Below are 14,868 nucleotides of genomic sequence, written 5' to 3'. Positions count from 1 at the left end.
AAAGTTTTTTTTTTTTTTAAATAAGTGAGGAATGTGGTTTTCGACCTACTACATGTGTAAAGTGCCTTTATACAACTTTTGTTGTGATTTTGCACTATACATTATAAATCAAATTAAATTGAATTAAATGAGGCAATGAAAAACTCATTCTAATGAAGAAACTGTGGGGCGACCGTTTGCTTCGGCCAGTTGGGTTGAGAGGGAGAGACAGTGGGGACGAGAGAAAAATGGGCACAACAACAGCCGTATCAACAACTGCAACAATCCAATGATGACAGCAACAAAGACGATACTGGTATGCTCCCGAAACCACTGTACCCAGGCTCGCCACTACCAATAACAACCAGGTAAATGTGAAGGCACACCTCCAGAAGGGAAGGGAAACTGTATATTAAGGGAGATTCCCCAGCAGTCTAAGCCTACGGCAGCATACCTAAGAGATAAACCATGGCATGCCTAAATCATCCCTGACTATCAGCTTTATCATAAAGGAAAGTTTCCTTACATTTGCATCCCATAGTGGAGACACATAGCAGATCAGGTCCTACAAACTGTATAGTTGCAAAATAAACTGTACCAACCTGGTGGAAATTTATGGATTTCTCAAAAGACCTCAAAGTGCTGCTCATCATCGTTACGCGAGAGCAAACAATAACTCTCCCCACTTTGTTGCCCAGTCGACTTTCATCTGCGTCGCAGTATCCATTGCAAACATTACTGTTCAAGGCCCTTGGCAATTCTGAATGAAAGTTTAATGTGCTAAAATGATGCAGAAACTCCTTGAGCTGCATGTAATGGCCTCTGCAGACTTGTCTCGCTATTTCTACCGAAGAGACTAAACGAATAAAAATGTTGAATACACACAAATAACACCTATTAGAAAATTACCTAACATTATTTATCATGCATATCAATAGTAGAACCAACCCATACGACGTTTGATTTGCATAGTGGAACCTCTAAATTCCAATGTTTTGAATCCCTCTAAAGTTACAGAAGGATACCAGTGATGGTAAAGAAGAAAAGTCTGGTGATAAATATAGAACCAGAAAGAGAAAATAACTTCAACATGATAAAGTGAGGTTTGTTAAGTCTTTGCAATTGAAATTTACCACAACATGTGATATACTGTATACGATAATAATGATTTCTCTTACTTGGTGAAGCAGCATGAGGTCCATTACTTCCTCACCTCCGATGCACAAGCATTAATCCTCCATCTCCAGATTCTGCGTTGCGTCTGTCACCAACATCCAAGTTAAGGTAGAGTATGCCATTGAATTTCACAGTTAATTTCTTATTACTCTCGTATGACCGTTATGGGCAGCAAGGTGATCTAGTGATTAGCACATCTGCCTCACAGTTGAAAGGTTCTCTGTTTGAGTTTCTGCTCAGGGCTTCCTGTGTTTGCATCTTCTCCCCGTGCTTGCGGAGCTTTTTATCGGCAACTCAAGCTTCCTGGTACTCTAAATTAGCCGTAGGTCTGAATGTGAGTGTGAATGGTTGTTTGTATAAATGTGCCCTGTGATTGGCTGGTGACGAGTCCTGTACCCACCTCCTGTCGCCCAAAGTCTTCTGGGATAGGCTCCAGCTCAGGCGTGACCCTAATGAACTATTGATGCAAAATTGAGTTTTCGCTGATACGAGACTATTGTGAGTCACACTAATTCTTTAATGAAGCTATGTTTATTCACAGAAATGAGATGAGAAACAAATATAATTGTGCTCAGTCGGGGGTTTTCCCATGTGCTGTGCTTTCGATCCATAATCTCCATGACACATTAGATTCCCTTCGGCTTAAAGGGGTCAATGAGTCATTTTCAATTTCCAGGCTTTCAGTGTTGAATTTTGGTCACTTTGGGAGAAAGCTAAATATTTAGACAATACACTGGGACTTTTAATTGCTGTCTTTTGTGAACATTTCCTAAAAGCACTCACTCAATTATGCTCAGATTGTCTTTGACAACACTTCGTTCTGCAATAGAAAACCCGTTTGCTCTTTCACTAATATTTAAACATCTGCTATTTGATCTCAAATCTAATGATAAGATCAGACAAATCGCGATAACTTAAACTGTCTTAATCCTTCCTCAAATGGAGGGAATCTGGTATATTCTGAGTGGGGGGTGGGGGGTGTTGCTTTCATGTTTAGTAGAAATGTTTCATAATGTTTCCTCAAAATAACGTCAGAATCACCAGAATAGTTGTTTGAATGTCTGCCTGACAGTTTTCAATTTTGATGTTCGATTTTAGGATCTTGGCTCCATCCTTCCTGTGTTGAATTTAGATGTTCTCCTTGTGCTTGTGTGGGTTTCTTCCTGGTACTCCAGCTTTCTACCATACACGTATCTGTACACAAAAAATCTGCATGTTCATCAGACCAATCTACGACTGTAAGCCGGGCCATGAAAACTAAATATCACTTACGCTCACATTCACACCTATGGACAATTCAGAGTCTTCCCTGAACCTAACAAGTTTGTTTTTGAAATGTAGGAGGAAGGCAGAGTACTCGGACAAAACCCACACAAGCACGAGGAGAACATGCAAGCATGTAAACCTAGATTCAAACCCCAATACGAAGTACTGTGAGGCAGACATGCAAAACACTAGGCACTGTGCTTCCTGCAAATGTTTCCTGATAAGTGAATTATTAATGAATGAAACACTAACATACAGTATTAAAGACATTTATGTTGAGCAAAACTTATGTACAGATAGCAGTTCCCTAAGGGGAATGAGTTCCCTTCTTCCACGTCAAACGGAGTGGTATATGATCTTTCCTGAAAGGTAAAGCTTTTCTTATTCTGTCCATCTTGCAGTGAAACATTTCAGAATGTGTTCGTTTCCATGTAAAGGTCACAGATGACAAGTTTGTCCAACTTGGTCAAATAAAGCGAGGATGTAAATGTGAGTTCACAAAGCAATTCTAGCAGCTGTGAACAGTCATAGCTCGGCGTGTGTGACTCATAGATCATCTTGAAGGTTAGTGTACATGCTGTGGTATTACCATATGTGTCTCGTCGTAGAGTCCCACACAGGTGCTTATGAAAGACTTGGTGAAAGGGTTTTATTTTTTTGTTGGTCTTTGATTAATCTACCTGCAGAGACCCCCATGAAACACATTATACACACTCTGCTGGGCTAATTTAATTGAACTGGTTTGCGCTTAACTTCCATTAAATAAACAGTATTTCATCACTTGAACTCTCACATTTAATCATTACATTTTTCTCTAAGTATTTAACTTTGAATGGGTATCAAAGAGCGGCACGGTGGCCGACTGGTTAGAGCGTCAGCCTCACAGTTCTGAGGACCCGGATTCCAATCCCTGGCCCCGCCTGTGTGGAGTTTGCATGTTCTCCCCGTGCCTGCGTGGGTTTTCTCTGGGCACTCCGGTTTCCTCCCACATCCCAAAAACATGCATTCATTGGAGACTCTAAATTGCCCGTAGGCATGACTGTGAGTGCGAATGGTTGTTTGTTCCTATGTGCTCTGCGATTGGCTGGCAACCAGTTCAGGGTGTTCCCCGCCTGAAAATGGATGGATGGATGGATGGGTATCAAAGAGAGATAAGCTAAGTGGAAGCCATCCACTTTGAAGCAACAATACAAAGTCATTTTACTTAACACTTTGGAAATTATTCAGCTTGTAATAAAGAAAAAAACGTTGTGAAGAACAACAACAAAAAAACCTTTAAAGCTGACTAACACGTTAAATCGATATGTTCTGCTTTTGGGCAATTTAATCCTTAGGGTTGGGGGAGGGCCCTTTTCTATTCCACAAAACAAGATCACTAAAAGCGTGCTTGGATGCGTTTGGTGTGGAATAGCATGCACAAAACCTTCACCTAAAGTGAAAAAAAAACACCTTTTAGATGAACTACAACAGAGATGGTGACCTAGGCCCTCTCTACGGTCCAACATCAAGGATGTAATGGACATTTTTCAGAACACGCTTTGACCTGATCAGATGTCTTTAGACATGGTGAAGCAGCATGTGACTTATTAGCAAAGGTTATTTATGTACGTTCTGTTCCATCCATCCATCCATTTTCTGAGCCGCTTATCCTCACAAGGGTCGCGGGAGTGCTGGAGCCTAACCCAGCTATCTTCAGGCAGGAGGCGGGGTACACCCTGAACTGGTTGCCAGCCAATTGCAGGGCACATATAAAAAATGCAAACTCCACACAGGCGGGGCTGGGATTTGAACCCCGTTCCTCAGAACTGTGAGGCAGACGCTCTAACCAGTAGTGCACCGTGCCGCCGTTCTGTTCCAAATTACTGTAAATAATTAGATGACATGATCACATGGCCTGTTAACAATTAAATGGTATGCTCACAAGCCTGCACGAAGTACCAGTGTTTAGCACGTCTGCCTTGCATTGGAGAGATTCTGGGTTTGAGTCTCGACTGAAGCCCCCCTCTGTGGAGTTAGCATGTTCTTCCCATAGGTTTTATATGGGTACTCTGGCTTTCTCTCACTTTGCAAAAACATATTTTGGGTCAATTGAAGTCTAAAGTGTCCATAGGTGGGAGTGTGAGTGAGAATGGTTGTTTGTCTGTTTGTGCCTTTTGATCAACACATGCAAATCCTAAGGGTCTTGCAAAATCAAAATCAAATACGCATGCACTGCGAGGAGGACTGCTTTTTTACGGCCAAATGAAGTCAGCAAGTAAGTTAACTTTATGATGACAGTAAGAACAATGCGTGATGCACGGCTATTGTATGAGTGGCATACCTCAGGAGTCATACACAAGTACTCCACACTTACTATTTATGCAGCGCCCAAGACAAAAGTATGTCAAACTTTGTGTGGTATGCGTGCAGCAACCTGCAAGCACAACACAAGGGGCAAGGCTGTCTGTGGAACCACGCGTATGTAGCATTGTAGAAGAGAAGACGATGGCTGTCGTTATACCACTATAACGACTGAGGGACTGGTACATATATAGGTGGATGTTGGAAGCTGAGGAGAGGCATGAAGCAATATTGGCTTTGCTACTTTGTAGCTCACGCGAGTAATGAGTGATGACATGCCAATCACGTGCAGACCAAGTACAACCTGCGCTCCTAAAATATTTTTGTCACATTCTAACTTCAGTAACATTTTTCCCATTGCTTGAATAGGAGTCATTCCAACCATCATGCATTCAAAAGTCACTGTTAAACGTGAAGTACAGCCATCTATCCATTTTCTGTACCGCTTCTCCTCACTAGGATCGCGGGCATGCTGCAGCCTATCCCAGCTATCTTCGGGCGAAAGGCAGGGTACACCCTGAACTGGTCACCAGCCAATTGCAGTAAACGAGAAGTAATCTTCTAAAATATAAAGCTGACTTTTTCCACCAATACCATCAATTTCAATCCGACTTGGCCAGGCACTTTCTTACTGCCGAGGGACAGAGAAATAGCAATGAGCACATAATCTCACTGGCGGAGGTAACATGATTATTGGATGTCACACTGGATTTCACTTTGTGCTCCTCTGGTACTTTGCGTTTTTCGCAGTAAAAAGCAGAAGAGGACAACAAAATCTGGCAGCAGCAGGGACAAAATTCTGTTAGCGATTGGAAAAATCGATTTAAGGACAGAAGAAATCGTGCTAGGGGAGGCTACAACAGATCGTATCTGTTTGTGTGTGTGTGTGTGTGTGTGTGTGTGTGTGTGTGTGTGTGTGTGCCTGGACCTGCAGTAAGATTGTCAGATAGATGTCACTCACCTTGTCAGACTGAAGTATACCTACCTAATTTTATTTGCCTACTTTTTCCTGTTCTGTCAAATCTGAATGCCTTCTTAGTTTGTCTGCCTGTCCCTTCCACGTCTAAACTTGTGTGAGCAGAACATCAGTCACTGTTTTATTTGGAAATGTTCACATTAGTGGGGTTTTAATGGTACGTGAGGTCTCAACATGGTCCAAAAAATACCATCTCCTCCTTTGGTTTTGCTAAAAGGGTTCATGAAACTATATATTTTTGTAGTTTGTGCATGGGGGTTGTTTCAGGTGTTCAGTAAATGTAAACAGTGGCATGGGATTTGGGTCACTTGAAAACACAACATAAATAGCACTAAATCGGAATTGCGCACACAGACCTGTAACTCCAGCTTTTACACTCACAGTGCACAGAATTTCTAAATCCTTGTGATATTTCATGACAAGATGAGATTAAACAAAGCACTACATTGTCAGTGACAATATGCTGAGAAGGGTTTTCACAGTCAAGTGGTGTTGAGCTAGATCTGCTTTGTTTTCGGTTGTGTTTCCTTGGGTTCACGTGTCATCTTCTGCTCTTCATGCTGTCATTCAGTACAAGAGGAGATGGAAGTCTCCACCTGGAGATAATCCCTCAAACACATAATGTCATGAAAACCTGTCACATCCTTATTTTCCTCGCCAGGGTGCCATCGTCGCTGTTTGACGGTGAAAAGTCTCTCATTTTGACACATGAATGTTGGCGGATTAAATGGACCATAACTCAGAGAATGATTTTCTCTTGGTTGATTTTTTTAAACAGCCATCACATCTTATAATGGCCTTGTTGCAATTTAAAAAAAATTATGGATGAAGAAATGAAGAAAGCACTTTAATCTCCAATGTAGAGTGGGTTCTCAGCGTAGGTATAAGTAGGTCTTTAAAGTCGAAATATTTTCCTGTTTTATAATTAAATAAAATATTGTTACTGTAGAATGAGCCAAGTAAAAGTAAAAAGTTGTCCTCCAAATCATTATTTCAGTAAAAGTAAGTATCCAGTAAATATTTAATCACAGTACCGAGTAACTGGTGAGTAATTTCTGATTTATTTATTATTTAAATATTAGAAATTGTTCACTCTGTGTGAATTTAACTGTTAATCTGAGTTTCATTTTTTGATTTGTAATCTCAGTTGATATTCTAATTGGTTAAACTGCACCTTTAGGTTGGACAACACATGGACCTGCTTCAAAAAGTTGTTTTTCAATAATCTTTTACTACTTAGATCTCAAAGGTTTGCATCCTTGCAGCTGACTGAAGAGGTGGCGAAGGTAACTCCAGCGTGAATAGGAAGTACTGTTGACTCCATATGTATACACACAAGTGCATCCGCTCGGCTGCCCTCCATCAATCGCGCGTGACAGCTGCTCAGGTGCTGCTCGACAATGACATTGTCATGGGGCCCGAGCAGGTGGCGATCCCCCCCCTTGAATGAACACCTGTCGTCTTCATTGTTTTTCCCACCCAATCATGTGAAACACACCTCACTCTTTGCCCCCCTACTGGCGCCTCCTCCTCCTCCTCCTCCCAGCATATTGAGACACAACCAACCAGGCTCCCAGGTGGCTCCAGGATTAGGCTTATGATGCTGCTTCATGGCTCATCAGTCCAAGAGAATGTGGCTCTGAGATCTGTATAATTCGTGAGTAATTCCGCATCACAGTGATTTGTCACACTGTCTTGTAGATTGAGACAGACATTTAAATGTTGTCCTTATGCAAACTGCAGATGTGTTGCTGTGGTGAGGTGCGGCACCCACGGAAATTCATACATACATTGCTCCTTTAAGCAGTCTTCCCCAGACATGCAGTACTTATCCAAACTTTCTCAACCCAAAATGGATAACGGGAGTTTTTACATGGTCAACAATTTTCACATAGCGAAGCTTTTTATCTTCAAGCACCCTCACGATTTCATTTCGCGTTTGTTGAAATACATTCATTTATAAAACATTCATAGGCAAGACCCCACACTATCTTCGCTGTCCACTAACCACCCACGCTCACACAGCAGTTTTATTAAACTCTTTGTCTCCAAAGACCACACTACTTTTGGTCGATCTTCTTTTCAAATTTCTGCCCCAAACAACTGGAACACTCTAAAACAAATAATAAAACTCACCTCATTCATGCCAATATCATTGTTCAGTTTCACCTGTTTTTAGCCTGTTATGAACCTTTTATATCACATTGCTTGTATGCTTTAATTTTGCTTTTTTTTAACTCTCCGGTCTCCAGCCAGGTTAGCATTGCAAATCAAAATCTGTTCTCAATTGCCTTACCTGGATGAATAAATGTTGAAGAAAACAATATATATTGTGTTCTTTCTCATTAGTTTATATGTACATCTTGATACCAGGGCAATACTTGATAAATTTTTGTAATTTTGCATCCTAGTGAGGAGTAAAATATGTATTGGGTCTTCAGTCTTAAAGGGTTTGTGAAACTGTGCTTTTAAATTAATATACAGCTTATATACAGTATTTTGTTATTAATACATTATTTTAAATAACACATTTTTTTCCTCTCTTCCTGAGGTGGGGGACTCAAGTCATGTGACTTGGACTCCAGTCCACTTGAGTGGCTGATTTTATGACTTGGGACATGAAAGACTCAATTTGACATTCATGAGACTCGACTTAAACCACACGACTTGACAAGTCATACTGTCAATATAGTGTGCCTTTTTGTTTTTGAAAGAAAATGTATTATTTTGTTGTGTCATGCGTGCCACCAATCTGCCAACCCGGGACACAGCTCAGCCCAGTGGCTTCCTCGTTGAGCAAGGATCACGGAGGAAACGCCAAGAATGATTACATTTGGATTCACTGAATATCCTTTTTGATGAAATCGGGAATAAGACAAGAGCGACGCGCAAGGTTTACAGCTCAAACATAAAAGACACAACTTGGACGAGGTGTACCTTCATCTGTCTGACGCAGGTAAGCTAGCTAGCTAGGTGGTTAGCTTCAAAGTTTAGCTCACTAAAAGCGTATAAAATATCAACTCAACTTGACATGAGTTATGCATTTAAGTGAGACAAAGCGATAGACAATACAGAGACTTGAATCTGGAAACTACATTTTTTTTTAAAAAGTTAAAAAAAAAAACGTTTATAATAGATATATGTACATAAACTCCACCTTGAGAGCTTTGTCCGCCATATTGGATGTGGCAGTTCCGCCTGTAAACTGCCTTTATGCTCGTAAACTTGCTGAACTTCATAAAGTGAGAACCTACAAAGTCCACAATGGCTCTCATTCACCAGTTACATGCATGCACACACGCACAAAGATAGATGTTATATATATTTGCAGCTGTAAACAGTCATGCAAAGGGTAGCAAAAAATAATGTAGTCTTCTAAATAGAAATAATAATAATAGTAGATATACATTTATTTCATACTCTTAAGTTGTTGTTCATGTTATTTTTAGAAGTTTGCATTTTTTTGTGTGCATTCATTAAATTTTTACAGGTGTAAATGTACTTTTTTGTGTTATGATCAGTGGAAAAACATTTAACTATTAGTCCCAAATTCTGACTGAGCAAGAGTCACTTGAACTCTGGAATGACTTAACTCGCTTGACTTTTTAAATTGAATTTAATTTCATAACATTTTTTTCTTCTTCTTCTGCAGTAACTTGAGACTTGCTTTACAGTGTAAAGTTATGGCTTGTGACTTACACATATGTGACTTACTCCCACCTCTGCTCTCTCCCAGTTCCCTGAAGACTTTAAAAGATTATCCCGTGGTGTGTCAAGGTGATTATTTTTTTTTTTTTTCCCTTCCCGATGTTAAACCTATTCAATTTACGATCACAAATCCTTGTGTGTGGTCAACAATACATCCAGTTCAACTGAGCCGCGGACGGCATGATTGTGATGTGAAATGGAGCAAGAGCAAATTAGGAAGCACACGCTTGCCTTAAAGAGTTGCTGTGCTACTTGAGTGGGGGTCGTGCACCCTGACAGAAGCCCAGCAGGCTGCAAGTTTTTACATTTTTATCCACAGTGAGACTTGGACTCGTGCTCTGCGACTCCAAAGCCAAAGTGCTTACAGACTTGAGTTACTGCCACCCCATCCAAATGTACTGAACATTAGAAAGCACATTGCTACAAAGTGCAAAAAGTTAATGACTCTCCTTCCCTAATATATGTAAGTAATATGTAAGTTAGTTTTGTTTTGATAATTGTATTACAGTACTGTGACTGTCACCCTGATAATTTATTTCTTTGGAATCTGATTTCGTTAACGCCCCCTAGCTTTTCATATCAAGAGTGAACAGGACAGGTGTTTGCATGTTTGTTTCAGAAGTTACAAAGGTAAAGTCGCAGCTTTTAGTCTGCCAGCTTCAACTGTCACACCTGTGTTGTTTAAAGATAAGATAAGTTACTTGATCAAGATAATTTCAAACCAGTAATCAGCATAATTATCCTCCCTTTGCCTTTGTCTCATATAGCTTTGTTGTCAGAACCTTGCTAAATTTTATTGGGGTGGAAAACCTGCATGAATTCCAGAGTGAAAATATAATCCATCAAAAAGCTTGTATGGTTTCCCATTCTTAGGTTCATGCAGAGTGATTTTAAAAATTATGCCAGTCAACACAGAAATGACCCAAAAGGAGAGACAACCCTTTATCATCCCATTTTATCTGACAAGAATTATTGATTTATGAATCGTTGTCAGGGTTTGATGTGCCCTTGAACGTACGCTCGCTCGCTCACATTTGCATCTTTTATCAAGTCCATTTTAGCTGCAGCAAAAGACAACTTGACACTAGGGATGGGCTGAATCCATCATGTCATCACCTTCTCAAGTAGGATTTCCACATGAGCTACAAATTATAGCTGTTGGTTGATATATGTGGGCATGCTGGACTTTCTGTCTAAAGAACAAGATGACATCAGTAATTGAAAGTTGAGTTTCATCCACACAGAATTCCTTGTGGCTTAAACCTTTCAGGCAGCATTATTCTGTTTACCACAGCCCTGGCATGGCGACGGGAGTTCATAACATTAAGAGACCATCCCCCCCCAAAATTGCAAAAAAAAATTTCCTCTTGCGTTGTAAAGGTAGCTAACAAATATCTACACTTTCCAGAAAAAACTCGCAATGCCCTCAAATTAGTCTTTCTATCAAGTTATTAATTATTGTTTTTAGTTGCAAACTCCCCTTTCAACTACAGCTATGATCCACACTTTACTGATTGCCTTTACTGGACTATTTTATCATGGAGCTGGGGAGTGATGGACTAATGGGGTCCATATGGAGCAGTGACACTAAGTGAGGCACCCTCAGTTTCATACTCAGTCTTGGTTGACACCGACGGGATTATTTGGCAAGCTAATCCACTGTTCAGTGTGGCAGCATCCAAAAATCTAATTTACAATCCCATTTGGGGGCCCTGATATTACCGCTGCACCTGTTGATTGGCAACGCTGCTCTCCTCACGCACCTCCTGATCTCACACACACAACGCTGCTGCCCACTCTCTCTAAAACGGTTTCTTAGCATAGTTTCCATAGCAACTTCCACTTCTATTCTGTTGTTTCTCCACAGACGGAGAGCAGCTAATTTATCAATGGAAGGGTCTTTGATGATGAAGGAAGCTAAGTTCCAAGATTTACATAATGAAGGGATGCCACAGCAGATCAGGTGCCTTCTCTGGCTGATTATTGCTTTTTGATGAGTTTCTGTCTTCTCATGTCCATTGCCAGCCCAGCTGCGGCAGGCTATTGTGTCCGAAAAGAGCAGCTCAGATGTGCATCTATCCATCTCTATATATATTGGTCACTCTTTGTATCTTTATGCCACTGTAGCCTTAAAATGTAGTCAAATTCCATGTAGCCTAGGGACAAGTGTCAATAGCCCCCTTTCTCTTTTTCGCTGTTTGTTATGTTATTCAAACCGGCACAGAATGAGGGTGAAGTCGGGTGAAGTTAGGCTGCTAATTTCCGTGCTTTGGAGATACACTGAACCCATGTTCATCATGGGGGATACGTTCTACTCACCCACCAGAGGTGAAAGTCATATAAAAGAGAGCATATAAGCACATTGATTTGGTTTTACTCCTCCCACATCCTTTAAACACATTTAAACTTATCAAAACACACTTTTCGACACATTGTAAATGTATTTGAACAACGAAATTGCAAGGATAAAATGTTTATATGATACTGTAGGTATTGTAGTGTCTGTTTGTTCAGTTATGTGCCTTTTAAGAGGCGGGGTCTGGGTTGGTGTCTGACGTCGGTGAGTCCATGTGAGCGTCTGGACGTGAGCTGTAGACAACAGCTGCTCCTGCATGCGTGTACTCAATGTGTTGTCTGTTTTACCGGCATTCAATAAATGGTTGAAAAGTGCATCAGTGACAATGACAGACATTTAAAAAAAAAAAAAAAGGTTTCCTTGCTTTTTTTCCCCCTTCTGCTTTATTTCTCCTAATACCAAATGAGATTTGAAACTGTTTTTCTCCTGTATATTTTTTTCCCAGCATTAACTTGCATCAAGACCCACAAAAATAAAAACATTTTTTGACAGATAATGTGAAAATAAATGCTTCCTCTTAGAAAATAGCCATTTAGTCAAAACCTGTAAACACAAACCTTAATAAATTAACATTTTAATTTTCACGTCATAAAATGAACTGTCAAAGAGCATAGGCTTGGGTGGTTCAGTACAGTTTTTGCCAGTTGTCTCACTCTCTCTTATCCTGTAGAATTATTCAGGCGAAGCCAAAGTGAAGCAAGTGAAACGTTTGTGGCTTACAAGCATGTACCTCGCGTCCAAAGAGCTCCTATCTTGTCATACGGAAAAAGATGTGAAAATGATTCCGCTCGTGATGTCTGTTTCTTAGCGGAAATTAAATTCCCTCGTTGCTTTTTGGAAAAATCTTTGCTAGAGGTGTCTGAAAAGTTGCTAAATGTAGCGACCGAATCGCTAAGTTGGCAACACTGACAGTGCTTTTGTAAACTTGCTCCCGTTGTTACTGTAGGTCAGTGGTTGCCAAGCTTTGGTTCATAAGAAATTTGTGCTCCTCCCCCCCCCCAAATTACCATGTGTGAAATAAACAATGTAATTAATACAAACTTTTTTTTTTTTTTTTTTAAATAAAAGTGAACTGCCATAAACTGCAAGTTGTAATAAGTGTAACTGTTTTCAAGCACCTTAACTGTAATTATGTTCAGTGTAACAGTTTTTTTTTTTCCTCATATTCAACGTTTTCATTTATTCATTTGTCCCGCGCAAGTCAGCGGGGGACATGCTTTGAACAACTGAAGCTGCTAAACAAAAAACAAATTAGAATAATAATCACCTAGCCCAACTGACATGTGTTTTATACATCACACCAGATGCTGGAGCCAATCTGACAGGTTGCCATTTTGCTGTGTGAAAGTGCACACAGTTGTGGCAATATTGCGCTTTGCCGCATCTTTTGTTTGGGCTCTGATGTGGCTGCGTTGCGTGTAAAAAGGCTTGTGTGTGGCTGGAATGCTGCTGTCTCTCCAGGTCGGAGAAAATGGCCCATATATCCAAATACTTTGAGGTCATGCTAGACATGCTAGAATCGGTGCCCTGCAGTAAATATAACACTTCATACTAAACCTTTTTTTATTTTTTTATTTGATTTTATTTATTTATTTATTTTTTTCAGCTCAACAGTCTCACGTTTCTCATTTGTCAATCACCAGGTGCAAGACGTGCGCTGTGTGTATGTTTCTACTGGATGTGCCTGTGTGCATAGCGGTTGTCAAGAGGGGAATGTGATAATTTATTTGCACCCAGGCAGATGTGTGCAGTATTGATTAGCGGCCTTTTTTATGAGCACAGTTGCAGACGTAAAGCCTTTTATCAAAGCAGCCTCCTGCAGGATTTATTCCACAGCAACAAGCTGCATCAAGCTATGTGGAAAGCGTAGATGACAAGTGAGTTTTCTTTTTATGCAGTGCAAAGGTGAATCTGAAGTGCTTGTTGAACTAGCAGTCCCAGAGGCGCATTATACAAAACTAATCTATTGTTATAGCGAAAAAGCGATTCCATTACCTATTATTACACTAGTTAACACAAAATAAATTCCGCTGATTTTGGACAATTTTGATGTGCTGAGTCCAAATATCACATTGGCTTTGCTCAGTCAGGTCAAGTTTTTGAACTATGGCCACGTATTTTTTTATTTTTTATTTTTTTGCTGTTGTTGTTTTTTAACATGGACCGTTGCTTTCACTTTAGAGGTTCAATTAAACGATTCATGCCCTGAATTTTGAACAATGATGGCGTAACATTCAATTTACAGGTACTTACTTTTATCAATGTCTACTATTCAATTTACATGTAAGCAAAGTTTGTAACATTTGATTAATAAACTGGTAACAGCTTGGCATAAAAATCTGACCTGAACAAGAGAAACGATTTTCATTTTTGCATTCAACGATGTAAAATTGTCTTAAATCAGTTGAAAAAAACATCGACAACTTCCAAAAAGAAAATAAAGAATTGTAACCCTGTGTTATTAGTTCAACTCTATGCATCTTGAATTGATGCATATTTGTTCTTATTATTTCTTATTCTTATTCAAAACCATTTGCAATGACCCATATTTCCATGATTAAAATAAATTACAAATGTATTTGCCTCCATTATATTTAATTAAATCATCCATCCATCCATTTTCTGAGCCGCTTCTCGTCACTAGGGCCGCAGGCGTGCTGGAGCCTATTCCAGCTATCATCGGGCAGGAGGCGGGGTACACCCTGAACTGGTTGCCAGCCAATCGCAGTTAATTAAATCATTAAAACAAAATGGAAGAGAATTTGAATCTACCTGTATGTAGTATTAATAGTTGTCTCTCTTTCGCCATTGCCAAATGTTATGCATAGTTGGACAAAACACATCATATAATTCACAAACAAAATTATTTGGATTATTTTCCTCGTGACATCACGCGTTTGACTGACCTCTTGTTGCTACTTAACATTCATGGCGCACAATCATAACTTCCTCAAGAGACCACTGAAAAAACTGGCCTATCCCAGCCAAAACAAGCACTTTAAGGATTATGGGACGTGTATTCATTATTTATTCATTCTGCATTAAATATAAATTATACCACTCAAAC

At 39.9% G+C, this 14,868-nt stretch overlaps 1 long non-coding RNA gene across 1 annotated transcript; it reads left to right on the top strand.

The window, feature by feature from the left end:
* The first annotated feature begins 8,302 nt into the window (after positions 1 to 8,302).
* On the top strand, positions 8,303 to 12,731 carry LOC133468599 (uncharacterized). Its single transcript, XR_009785533.1, has 3 exons — positions 8,303 to 8,693; positions 9,474 to 9,514; positions 11,313 to 12,731. It is a non-coding gene; the product is annotated as an uncharacterized LOC133468599 (long non-coding RNA).
* The last annotated feature ends 2,137 nt before the right edge of the window (positions 12,732 to 14,868 follow it).

This window comes from Phyllopteryx taeniolatus, chromosome 18 (genome assembly GCF_024500385.1).
Source record: "Phyllopteryx taeniolatus isolate TA_2022b chromosome 18, UOR_Ptae_1.2, whole genome shotgun sequence".
Taxonomy (NCBI): Eukaryota; Metazoa; Chordata; class Actinopteri; order Syngnathiformes; family Syngnathidae; genus Phyllopteryx; species Phyllopteryx taeniolatus.
Note: the sequence above shows the minus strand (reverse complement) of the source record. Positions and strands in the feature narration are given on the sequence as shown.